The sequence below is a fragment of the Calypte anna genome, chromosome 14 (assembly GCF_003957555.1).
Source record: "Calypte anna isolate BGI_N300 chromosome 14, bCalAnn1_v1.p, whole genome shotgun sequence".
NCBI classification, from domain to species: domain Eukaryota; kingdom Metazoa; phylum Chordata; class Aves; order Apodiformes; family Trochilidae; genus Calypte; species Calypte anna.
The window spans coordinates 13,224,516-13,237,397 of record NC_044260.1 but is presented as its reverse complement, the minus strand read 5'-3'; the positions used below and the strand labels follow the sequence as shown (position 1 = coordinate 13,237,397).

Here is a 12,882-nt window from a genome sequence, read left to right as displayed (position 1 = left end):
GAAATATTAAGGGAATCTTGGAAAAGTCTGAAGGAAAGTCATAGAAGTCCTTTAAACAGAAATGCTGGTAGTACTCTTAGCTTATTTTTTCCTGATTGACCATGTAAAACACACGTACAGTGGAGCTAATCAACCTCATTGGGATGTCAGAGATCTCAAACTTAAAAGTAACTCATGGAATATGTAGATTAAAGGCAATTTAGAAAGAGAGTCAAGGCTGAAGATGCTTTACAGAAAAGATATCTGTAGAAATACAAGTTTAAAAAACCTGGATAGTAATTAGAAGTGTTGACATGACCTCTATATATCCTGATCTAAGCTGAAATTCAGTATAATAAATCCACTGTGTTATAGAATGAGTATATGAAAGTTCTTTAGGTACCACTTCAGTACAATGTCACAAAGAGAAAATAGACTGAAAAAGTCTGTCCTGAGACTTTCTCCTTACTGAGAAAAAGGCAGATGCAGTATTTTGCTAAGGGAAAGGACTGAGTAAATATATGCATGAAAAATAACAGTTTTATAAACACGTTGGGAAAAAATAGGCTATGGTATTTAAAACAATTCAAAAAGTGGACAGTCCAGAAGGCCTAATTTCTCTGAGATCATTCTGTGAGTTATTGAAGCCATTTGTCATTAGCAATATTTTTCACTAAATAGTGTTTATAATGAAAAAACATAGTACAAATTCATTTAAATTCCTCTTCTTCACTCTTTTAATTTTTTTTTTTTTTGAATACTAAAAACCCAAGTCTTACAGTCTGGTGGTGTGCTTTAACTTAGAGCAGGAGGCTTTTATTTAGGTGATCAAGTTGAACTTGAAACACTTTGTTATCCTCTTAAAAGATTGATTCTGCAGACCATGCTTTGCTTCTAACAGCTGAACGTTTTCTGCCCACCTCATGCTGTCCCAAAAAACTTACAAAACTTGTCCCTGTCTAAATACAAATTATTATTTTAATTGTGAGTGAAAGTCATTCCTGAGGGCATAAACACTAATGTGGCTAATCAAGGATATTGTAATAAAAGGGCTCCTAGAATAAAAAATGCAATCCAGAAGGCTACATGGAGAAAATCATGCTGGGGAGAAATAGTTGCTAAAACTGCTGGGCAGGTTTATGGCAGATCTGGGGCCTTCAAGGAATGGATATTTTAGGAGCCTGCCCAGGGGTCTGTGGGGAATGGAGCAGAGGAAATTAGAACATATCTGAACTTTTGAAAATTGAAGTAATGCAGGTTCAGTAAGCACCCCAAAGTAAGAAAGAGCATCTAAGTCACTTAATATCCCTTTTGTTGTCCTCCCCTTCTGTTTCTGTCTGAATTCAGGAAATACATCAAATCTTAAGACATTATTTTTTTCCAACTTTAAAAATATCTTTATTATCCTACTGGTAAAAATCTCTGCTTGTTTTCAATTTGCTAGAAGAAATGAGAAAATGATATATAGCCTTGAGAGAAGGAATACTATGCAGAAGGTTTTGCCCTTGGGAAATAGCTGCTCAGCTAGAACACAGCCATTTTTGAGTCCCAAAAGTTTATTTTCATGACTTTCACTGTCTGGGTTTCCATCAGAGCTCAGGCTGCCAAGGGTGCCACCCCAGCACTCAGAAGGATTGCACTTAGCCCAGGGTGCTGCTATCTGGCAAGTTGAACACATCCAGCAGTACACTCAGACAAATGTATTTGTCATGTTCCTCTTTCAATTTGTTTTTCTGTTTATCTCCCTTACAGCCAGTAACAACTTCCAAAGCTTTATTTATTTAACAACTTCCAAAACTTTATTTAAAGCAGAACATGAAAACTCACTTGGATTTTGAAGGTGTATTATTTTACACCTGAAGGACAAAACAGTCAGCAGTAAAAAATTTCTCTTATACTTTCACTGTTAAAACACAAATTAAATTATGAGATTGTATCTTAATTATTAAGCAGGACTTATTTCCTAATGAAGTTACATGGCTTACGTTGCTTGTACCTTTTTGAATCAATAAAAAGTGTAGCAGTGATGAGGAACTTGAAAAGAATCAGAAATTCATCATGAATTTTCACCAAACTTTATCTGTGAACTTTTAAATCCTTGCTCAGTACAGTCAATGTATAAAACTGGTCTTTAAAGGGAGGGACCCAAAGGATTGAGCTGGTTTCCAGGTCTGCAAACTTTAAAGCAGAAAAATGTGATGCTCCAATATCATCTTAACTCAGCAGCACTCTGTTTGCAAGCTCTGGGCTTGTTCACATAAAGAAATAAAATAGTTATTTTGGACATGAGTTGTGATATCTTTGTATAGTGACACCTCTGATTATCAGTTCTCCCCCTAGCTCTACGTAAATGATAATCTAGAGTTTAACTAAATCTTAACATGCCACTAGAGAAACATCCAAGCCATAAAAGTACATAACAATTCCATGTAACTATTACAAATAACACTTGATTAATTATAAAAAATGAACTGGCTTATTGAACTCCAGCACCACCTAGTCTTACTTTTTATTCTCTCAGTTGCTATCCTGACCAATAAGTAACTTTTTCCTTCCTTATACTGAAGCAGTGTAAGGACTGTTTATGGTAGATATTCTTCAAATAGGTATCACTTGGAGTTAAATTTTATATTTCTTTTCTACTAGTAGGTAAAGGGTCAGAACAGCTTCAGTAACATCTGCCATTTCAAAAGACAACTAGCAGTTAATGTTCTGGGGTTAGGTAACTAAACCAGCACATTATTCTTACAAATAATTCTGTGCTTTGGCATCATAAGACTGAGGATCTGTGGCTCAATGCTCCATAACAACAGATGTTCTGAATAGAGATAAAGAAAAGGAGTTTTCCAGCTAGCCACTTGAGAAGGCAGTTTTTAAGGAAAAGTCAGCTTTTCATTGAGGTGAGAGGGGAGTTTAATATCTTAACAGAAATGGGTTTTCTGTAAAACAGTAGCTGGTAAGTCTGCATTGCTACTGGCTAAATCTCTTAGCAAGCATCCAACTTTTTTCTATATTATTGTCACAAGAGGTGATAATAAAAGGTGTGATAGCCATAAGTACAGTGACAAATTATACTGCCTATGAAATAGAGTAGCTCTGTATTTATAAAGTTAAATTTATCCCCCTGCATTTTAAAAAAAATAGATTTCTTTAGCATTAAATGCAAGGTAGATCTCAGCTTGTGAAATTGCTGCAGGTGACAGGGTAAAGAGCAAAACTACTCATTTGTACATCCAAATTGAAAATGAAAGAGTGTACAGTCTGATCAGTAAGTTCATTCATACTGAAATTCAGGTGTTAGCATCTCTGAGATGGAGCAGAGGCAATGACCAGATGCAACTTAGGATCTTTATCAATCCTGTCCCTCTATTATGGGTTGGAGATTCCTTGTTTTGTTTTGTTGGTTTGTTTTTTTATTTCCCAAACATGAACTTCTAAATAACAAGGTCCACAGATTTCTAAATGAGAATTTCAAATCTGTTTAATGTATGGGAGGTGAGGTAAGAGAAGTAGATTTTGTTCACCTAGGGCTTACCTCTTGAAGGTTCTGTTACCCCTCAGAGATACCTGCTCCTGAATGGAATATTTTCTAATAGAATCTTCAGAATATTTAATGCTTGACAGAGCTTTCAACATGTTAAAGAACTAGGTTTTCCAGGTAGTCCTTAGTGCAAACTAGAGGTAGTTCCTTTGAGCTCCTAGTGGGTAGACTCTTGCATTAAAGCTGTACAAAAATAAAAGCTGTTTCTCAGTCTGCTGAGCAGTGCAGGCTGGAGGAGCTGCATGGAATTGGGAGTAAAAGAGCTCCCAAGAGTTAAAAGTTCACCCAGGTTCTTTCTTAACCCCCACAGAACACAAAAATAATCCAAGGAAGCTGTGTAGATGCATATAAAGGAATCATTTTATGCTAATCCTTAAACATGGTTTCCCCTAAACCAAATCCTGTTTGCTTTGACTTCAGAAAGGACAAATCAGGATTTGTGCTGTAATGGAGTTTTCTGCATTTTGGAATATTAAGTGTATTTCGCATTTCTCTCTTTATGTTACCTGTTTTAAAAAGAATTTTGCAAGAGAAGGTTTATATTAAATCACTCATATCTCTAGTTCAGTCTCTGAAGATTCTGTAAAAGGCTTTAGTATGTATGTGAATGACAGTATATGAGAATATACTGTGTCATTTTTTTAATAAATAGCAGAACATTCTTTTTTTTATTGCAGTAATTTTAGACATATAAAAAGCAAAATATTTTACTTTCAATATCCTCCTTTCAGATGCAGAAAGTTAATTGTAATTATTTTTTTTTCAAACAACGCTTTTCACTTATTTTGCAGCAGTGCCCTTTTAATCTCTATATCAATATAAATACTGTTTTCTTTTTATTAGACTTCATAAATATACTGACATATCTGTAACACTAAACATGAAGCTTCCAATGCAAGAGTTTGTACATAGTCCATATCCAAATGTCACCATTATTTCATTTAAAAGCTCCCAGCATGTCTACCTCATGATCCTTATGAACTCTCTAGCACTGAAATACATCAACACTTTTTCTTGCTACATTCATTAAAATTAAGCACCCTTACCCTACCCCATCTGTAAACATCAAGTCAATTGGCAGATAGCACATTTCCCAGTCAGCAAGCAGTATTGTGAATTTTATCTTCTCTTGCAGAAATCAATTCGTCTTCGTTGCAGCAGATGAAATTTCTTGTAACAGCTCTGCAGGTAACAATCATTGATACTTCTTGATGCATCCATCCAGGTCTCAATATCCTTTTTCACATGCTGCATTTAATCATAAGAGAAAGCCTAGGAAAGTCCAGAGTCTGAGGCTTTGGAATAGTTTAATTAATTTCTAGTTTCAGCCTCTAGGTTCTGCCATATAAAAGACATCAGGTTATTTTGCTGGCTTTGGTGTTTGATTTCCAGTTTAAGTCTCATATGGCCTAGTAATTAAGGATATGTTAAACCTTCTAATAAAAACTTATTGTGCAGGACAAGCAAGACCATGACTTTCAAAAGCCAAACCAAACAGACCCAATGAAAAGAGTAAAGGCTTTAGATGTATCTAGGACGTTGTAAGTGCTATAGCTTTAAGAATTTTCTTTTCAACTCTCTGGGGGCAAATATTGCCCACCCTGGTACTGCAGACCCTAAAGCACTCACAAAGTCTATCCTATGGATGAGATAGTGGGAGAGAGGGTCTGTGCCTTCAGAGGATCACTCCCTAGTAAGTAAAAAGTCTTAGCTGCTTTGCTAATAAACTGTTGTGTTCTGAGCCAGGAGTGCAGAAGAATGAATGAAGTTTTTAAAAGGTAATTTGTAATTATTTTTGATATGTCAAGGGGTTCTCTCGTTGAAGCAATAGAGTTTGAACAGTCTGAGTCTTAGTTAAGGATGGTATTAATGTCACTATTTAAGAAATAAAAAGGATAATTAAGTAGTTGCAGTGCTGGGACATGTTCTGCCAATGCTGTTTTGCAAAAAAATCTGCTAAATTGATAGAAGCTGCTTGTAGTGAAGGCTGAAAGGACATAGAGTGTGACACCAAATGGTGGTATTAAGAAGTGCTTGTTTATTGAGTTTTACGTTGGCAGAAGGAAATGAAAGCTGGAGAGGTTTCTGTTTATGCCAATGACCTACAGAGAAAGAAATCAGGAAGCTTTGTTTGTGTCAAAGTTCAGAGCTAAAGCCAAAGAATGATTATGTTTTAATAACCTGTATGTTAGCCATAGCATTTTTGGTAATCTGAAAAGTTCTTCTGTAATAAAGCCTGAAGTAACAGAGATTTTCCCAACTGCTACTTCATTAAGAGGATACATGATGAGAAGTCAATGTTTGACGCATTATTGATATCACAAAACTTTGGCTTTCATTTTTTCACTTGTGCTACCTGCTCAGCTTTGAATGAGAGTGAGCTGTAGTAGGGTGGCTACTAATTTATAAATCTAGACCTTGCTAAGTAATAATAAATATAATTATATTAGCATTTTTGGAATTCTTGAGATAGACGTGGGGTCCTTGTCCTGGAAACAATTTCCTCTTTTGCAGAATGAGCCCTTCTAAGCAATAATTATTTCTCTAATAGAGGCATTTTCCCCCTCTGAAGTGTCCAAACCTATACGTTATGTATTCTATATATCACTTGTTTGGAATTCCATCAAAAACCATAATACCACTTTCCATAGGAAATGGATATCTGGATATTTATTAAAACTTTTCAGTTTACCAGTTTATTGCCTCTGTTGAATTGACTCAAAAATATGGTCTTTTTGTTAGGTATGTTTTGGGGCAGATAATAAAAACATCCATCACGGGTGACTGAATTTGCCTTGTTTTTTTTTTTTTTTTAATATGATCTAAAGGATAAAACTACTGAAAGCCTGTGTTTATTGTTTCTTGTATACCTAAATTTTAGTCTTGGGATTTAAAGGAGTTTTGGCTTTATTAAAAAAATAATTTTCTGGACCATATTCCTGTGGTAAAAGTTACCAAAGCTGAATTTGGTCTTTCAGATCTGTAAGTTGGCTTTCAACTCATTTATTGTGTGATGTTTGATGTTTTAATACATGGGGCATATACAGAGATACCCAGATTTTCAGAACTGAACATCCCTGTGGTTTTTGAGATGCATGCAAGCCAGTACAATTTTACAGTGCTTTTTTTAGTGCTTCTAAACTCAATTACAGTAATTCAACAGTGTTTGTAAAGTTGATGTAAAGTGAAGACACTGGTAATATGGTCAATGTTTGAAATGTGAGTATTTGTATGTTTGTATTGTATCCTTCTAAAAAATGTGTGTTTGTAGATTTCAAATAATAATATAACAAATAAAATATGGGTTGGAACTTGATAATCAAAGTGAAACGAGGTCTTGGGTGATTCTGCTGGTAATAATCACTCTTTTCTTCCTAATAGTTTATCACTCCTGCCAGAGGATACTTAGCCCTCAGCCACAAGAGATCTTTTCCAACTTGGGAATGAAGTTTAATCCTAAATAAATAAGTTTGCATAAATAAAAAGTTGTGTTTGCAAACTGTGTGCCCACATACACATTGCTCTTTATGTATGTGTATCTGTTCTTATAGGCACATTATATAAAGAAGACATTTAATTATCTGACAGAGAGATTCCTCCATGGGAAATTTAAAAATATTTCACTCTTGATTGCATCCAGTGCATTCTGAGGCTAAAAATAATTACTCTTCAGAAGAGAAGGTCTGCACTTCGGGGATAGATCTTCTCTGGCAGGCATGATTAAAGAGTTTGCAAAGAGACCTGAAGTAGAACAAAGGTAGGGAAACTATTGGAAACCTCCTGACAGTTTGGTGACAGAATTTTAACAAGGGTCTCTGAAGACCTTCCCCTTGCAAATCTCTGGTTACATCAGAGGATAATTCATTCTGAGGTTCTTGGCTGATGGGGGCAATGGGCATCTATATATAATATATATAGATATAGATATAGAAATATATATATATATGATATATATAAGATATAAGAATGAGACTCAGAACAAACCCGTGTTTATTTATCTGTTGGCTACAGAACGTTGTTCATGTGGAATCTTTAGCATCTTCGATGAATTTTTCAGATCAGTGCCCAATATTTTTTTTCTTTTAGGTTTTTTAAGATTGAAATTCATAGTTTTTAAAAAAAAAAAATAAATTGATGTGTTTTCCAAGCATATTCTACAGTGTAGCTGCATATTACATTTTATGGGGTTTGTGTAGATAAGGGATAGGATCATTATTCTGTATTTATATCACCCTTTCTTCCTCCAATTTTTAAGTGTTATCCAGCTTCTGTCTACAAACAAAAACATTTAGTGTGGATGCATGCTTGGTATTATTTTTCTCCCATGTGTATATGCAGCTGATGATTTTGCACTAACAGAAAGAAAGAGGCAAGTGTACACATAAACCTGAGTTTGGAATGAAGTATGGTGGAACTGGATATAACATCTGTCCAGTTGTGGCTGTATTTATTTGCATGTGTGAGCAGAATCATTCCCAGGGGGTGGGATTGTGTGTCTGTAAAAGAAATGCACTGTAAATCCCTAGAAGTTGACAGTCTTCAAGTTACTGACCTCCCTTGGAAGAAAGATGCAGCCTACAAAACAGATTAAACGTTCTGAAAGGTTTAATTTTTAATATTTAATTACTCTAGGAAAAAATGTTTCATAATAGCAGGCAGCTTAAAAAAGCAAACATTGGAGTTTGTGCTCTTGAAAGCTTTTGAACAGGATATTGGGGTTTTTTTAACCCAAGCAATTGCTCAAATCATTGCAGTTTTCCTGTGTGCTATCATTAACCTGTCAGCCCTAACACCACCAGAAATATAATTTATTAAACAATAGCAAATGGAGTGAGTTATTTAAAAGCAAATGAATATTTGACAAAGTGCTTAGACTGGCTAAGATGCCTGTTATACTGGCACAGCTCTGCTATGGTCCATAAATAATTTTAGGTGGTCACAGTTTTACCATACACTTTATCATATATCTTATTGACTCACGTGTCTGGAAGGAGATACTGGTCAGATTAGAGTCTTTCAAAAGAATTTCTGAGAAGTCCATAGAATCCAAACTGCTTTGGGAGAATGCAGTTTCAGAGATATTTCAACCCTGGTGATTTACTGTGTGAAGTCATAATGTTCAGTCCTGAAAGGTTCTTCCCTTTTTCCATTGTTTCCTATAGTCTGACTTCATTTCATGGAGCTATTTGAGAAAAAACCCAACATTTTCTATGAGATGCCTTTATTATTATCTTATCCTCTTCAACTAATAAGGTAAAATAAAAGATGGAGCATCTCTAAGGTCTTTGTGATAATATTTATTAAAGGCTGTGCTGCTTTTCCCTGTGAAAAATAGCATAAACTGAAGTTTTTGCTCTGGAAAGACTAGGAAATGTTGTACTAATGCACAGTATTGAACTCCTTCCATAAATTGAAGTGTCCTTTATGTTGGCAGTTAAAACTTGCACTTAGTGCTGCTGCAAATAGTGGCTTATATGGAACTCCATTTGTTCCAGCTTTTACTGCTCTTGGTAGTCGTGTGGTAAAGATGTTCAGCTATTGGATCAGTTGATAAAAATCAGTAAACACTTTGATTATCCCCTGTTCTTCTTTCATGAAGTTGGATTAATTCCTTTTTCTCAGCCGGTGGAAACACTGGCAGCCCTTTTTGGCATCTTTGTCATGATCTCTTTGACAGCTTGCCTTCCTGGTGCTTACAGTTCTGGGTCAGTTCACATGGCCAGTCAAATGTGACAACATGACAAGATTAAGGAAAGCTGAGGTTCTGTGGTTTGTAAATAGAGGATTTGCAATGTGAAGCTCCTTTGATAACAGGAATAGTGAATAATCTCTGTTTGCTCTCAACAAGTGTGTACAAGCATTTGTGCATCTTCTCTGCTCTCCCTTTTCAGAGAAACCACTAGAATTTTTTTTTCTGAGAGACTGAAAGGTGGTTTGTGTGTGTGTGTGTATGGCTATGTACAGATACCTTAAATAAACAAGGATTTAGTTTTAGTATTATATTAATATTAATAAAAAAGTAATATTGTTGCATACTACAGAACCTTACACTCAAGCACAAAAGACTGCATTAAACTTTAATAAACAAGGTACCCACTATATTTATTATTGAAGTAGATGTGAAAGTGTTCAAGCTTGAGTGCCTCAAAATCTAACAGCAGTAGGAGGAGGAAAATGCTTTACAGATCAAAGAAATACTTGGTTTTCATTTTAATATATATAAAATTATTGGTTATTATCTATTGGTTTTAGGTGTCACACGATGGCAAGCCTCAGTTTCCCCAGTGGGTTTTTTCAATGATGAATAAAATTGTGGAAAGTGAGAAGAAATAAGAGCTCTCTGGCCATATGTACACTTTGCTTATAATATGGCCATGAAGGATTAGATCAAAGTTAGCTGAGGAAGTGTGAGATTATTAACTTCTCTTTTTCTAGTTCTTAAATAGATTAATAACTTTCTGTAGTTGTTCTAGCAAGATGTAGACTTCTAAAAATGGGGGGATAGGATAATGATTAGAAAGATATGGGCATCACATGCTTAAAATGTAAAACTTATAAAATTCTCCTTTAGTCCTCTAATCACTTAAGAAAAATATCATTAATTTGTTTCACCTTCTATACTGAGTCTTTTCCCTTATTAATGTTGTTATCAAACGCTATACTGTGTATATTTTTAAGGAGCTTCTGAATGTCTCCCCTATCAGAACTCCACTCTCTGTTCTTCATCCGAATGGAAATACAGCCATAGTATAAAACAAAACCCTAAAATGGTAATTACAATTGGGGAGGCACATAATTTCCCTGGTTTTAGACAGTTCAGCAATAACTACTACTGATAATTTTAAGTGAGATTCATTTTCAAAGGCCTTTCTGAAATAAATCTGACAAGTTACCATTTTTAATTCTTGGTTTTTAAATTTTATTTATTTTTGTGGTGAGAAACAAGTTGTCCTTTTCTGTGGAATTTTAACAATATTGAACCTGTATTAAAAATGCTTGAAGAATCTGAGGCATAGGATTAGTAAAGAGCATCCCATACCCTGAGCTTTTGGTGAACTGTTTACAGCTACATTTGCAGATGTTAGCTTGCCTGTACTCATCTTTTTTCTTATTTCTCAGTAAGATGTTGGTCCAGCTAGTTAGAACCAGTGCCAGTATGGTAATAAAATCCTAGCAAATATTAAGTTTTTTTCCTCTTCTGTCCTGCCTACTTGTTCTAGATAGACAAGCAAATAGTGGAACTTACCTTGCTCTAATTAGTGTTGTATCAAAGTTCTTTATCAGCTTTCTTAGGCAGGAATTTGTCCACATGTTGGTTTTGATAACATTGATTTAACATTCTGTAAAATACACACAATAATTGCATTGACTTTTAATTTATGCATAACACTTTGTCATTTGCATGTCCTCAATTTCTAAATTTTAGGGAATTGTTTACCTGGAATGATGATTTCCAGTGTAAATGATCAGAAAGCATTTAAATGCCAGTAATTTTAATGAGAAAAAAGCAGGCTGGCATAATAGTGAATAAATGAAGCAATGAGTATGTGACTGAACTAGCTTACTGATGCTCAGTGTGACAATATTGTTAAATCCTTCTTACTATTTTCAGCATGGAAATCAGAATCTGTTCTGCTAACCTTCTGAGCTTCTAAATTTGGTGTCATGCAAGGGCGTGTTTAAAAATTAGCATTTAAAAAGAAACCCACTTGCTTTAAGTTTAAGCTGACACTGTTCCTTTCCTCTGTGGAAATGAAATTTATTAATCATAATAAAACCATCATATTCTGAAGGTAGAGGTCACCCTGAGGAGAAAAAAAAAAAAAAAAAAAAAAAAGTCTTCTCATCACAGAGGAATTTCAATGCATTTTTTTCCCAGATAATACCTGAGCATGGATCTCTCCCCTTTGGAGATTTATTCTTCCATGTTTGTGCTTACATATGTCAAGGGTCTTTAGGAGGATGCAAGAAAGAGAATTTTGCAATTAATTTTGTGTACTTTATTTTCTTTTATGGAATATTGGGAAGAATGCTTTTTATACTTCATTTTAGTTTATGTTTACACTGCACACATTTGCTCAAGTGGAATTTCAATATCCTGTAAAAGAAAAGGAAGGCAATAACCTCTATATATTAAAATTTTTGCATCCTAATGCAGAGGGTTACCAAGACTCAGGTTTAGGGAAGTTCTTATAACCAAAGTGTCATGGGGTGAGTGTCAAACCTACTCAAAGAACTCTTATGCCCCTTTTCCAACTCAAAGCATCACCCTATGTCTTTACCCAACACAGGCTGATGAGAGCTATTTTTCCTTCCTTTTTTTTTTCAGTGGAAACTGCCTGGTTTCCTTGTTAAATGCCTTAAAGGTGATTTCCAAAGATTCATACCAAGTATTTAAATGGGATTGATTTTAATCCTTCTTTCCTTTAATCCTTCTTTCCTCAATATACACTGGATGCAAAAGAGGAACTACTGTGTTACATACACATCTTTAGCCTGTATTTTCCTGAGTTTAAGATCATATCTTAAGATGTTTTCCCAACACACTGCTTTCCCCTGGATATTCATCTGTATCTTTGATAGCTATGAGGACTTGCACATTGAAATTTGTATGTTATAATTTTTTTTTTCTAGTTTCTTTTTCATCAAGATGTGTGGTAATTTATCCCTGAAAAAAACCCCAAAACGTGTATCCTCTGCAAATCTGTGATGCTAGGCTTGGTAAAAGAGAAGGAGGCTTTTATTTAAAGTTTCATTTTCAGTGCTGAACCCTTTTGCCTTTAGACAGCATCATTGTCCCAGGAGGCTGTTTCCTGGGATGTCCATAAGCAATAAATCCCTCATCTTCCTACAAATGTTGGCCCAGTAAAATGGAGAATTAAATACTATCTTGTCTGTAGTAATTTCTGCCTGGGTAGGGAGGAATATCTGGTTCAGATCACTTGGACCTCCTCTCTACCTTGCATCCAGGACTCCCTGCAGTGGAGAACTGCATATGCCATGGAAATATTCCTTTCTCAGCTTTCCCACAGGTGATTATCTAGGAATTGGCTAATCAGGTTCTGCCTGTGGAGGAGAAAATACATGATAATAAAATAGGACAACTGTCCTATTTAAAAAAAAAAAAAAAGTAAGTTTGCATCAGGAAAATAAGATAGAGACAGAATGAGACCAGGCTGGGGTTTCTGTTTATATAAGGCTAAGAAATGATGATTTTTTGAGAGAGACTGAGTAATATTAATGCTTATTTACTACATTAGCAAGACAGCACTATAGTTTCAGGATTGCTGTGATATGTGACAACTGATATTATTATCACAGTTATATGTGATAACTGATATTATTAAATGGATATTCTGTGA

At 34.9% G+C, this 12,882-nt stretch overlaps 1 protein-coding gene across 1 annotated transcript in view; it reads left to right on the top strand.

Annotated features, from left to right (window-relative positions):
• The window catches only part of RBFOX1 (RNA binding fox-1 homolog 1), an 818,832-nt gene that overhangs the window by 801,260 nt on the left and 4,690 nt on the right, over positions 1 to 12,882 (top strand). The window lies entirely within an intron of this gene.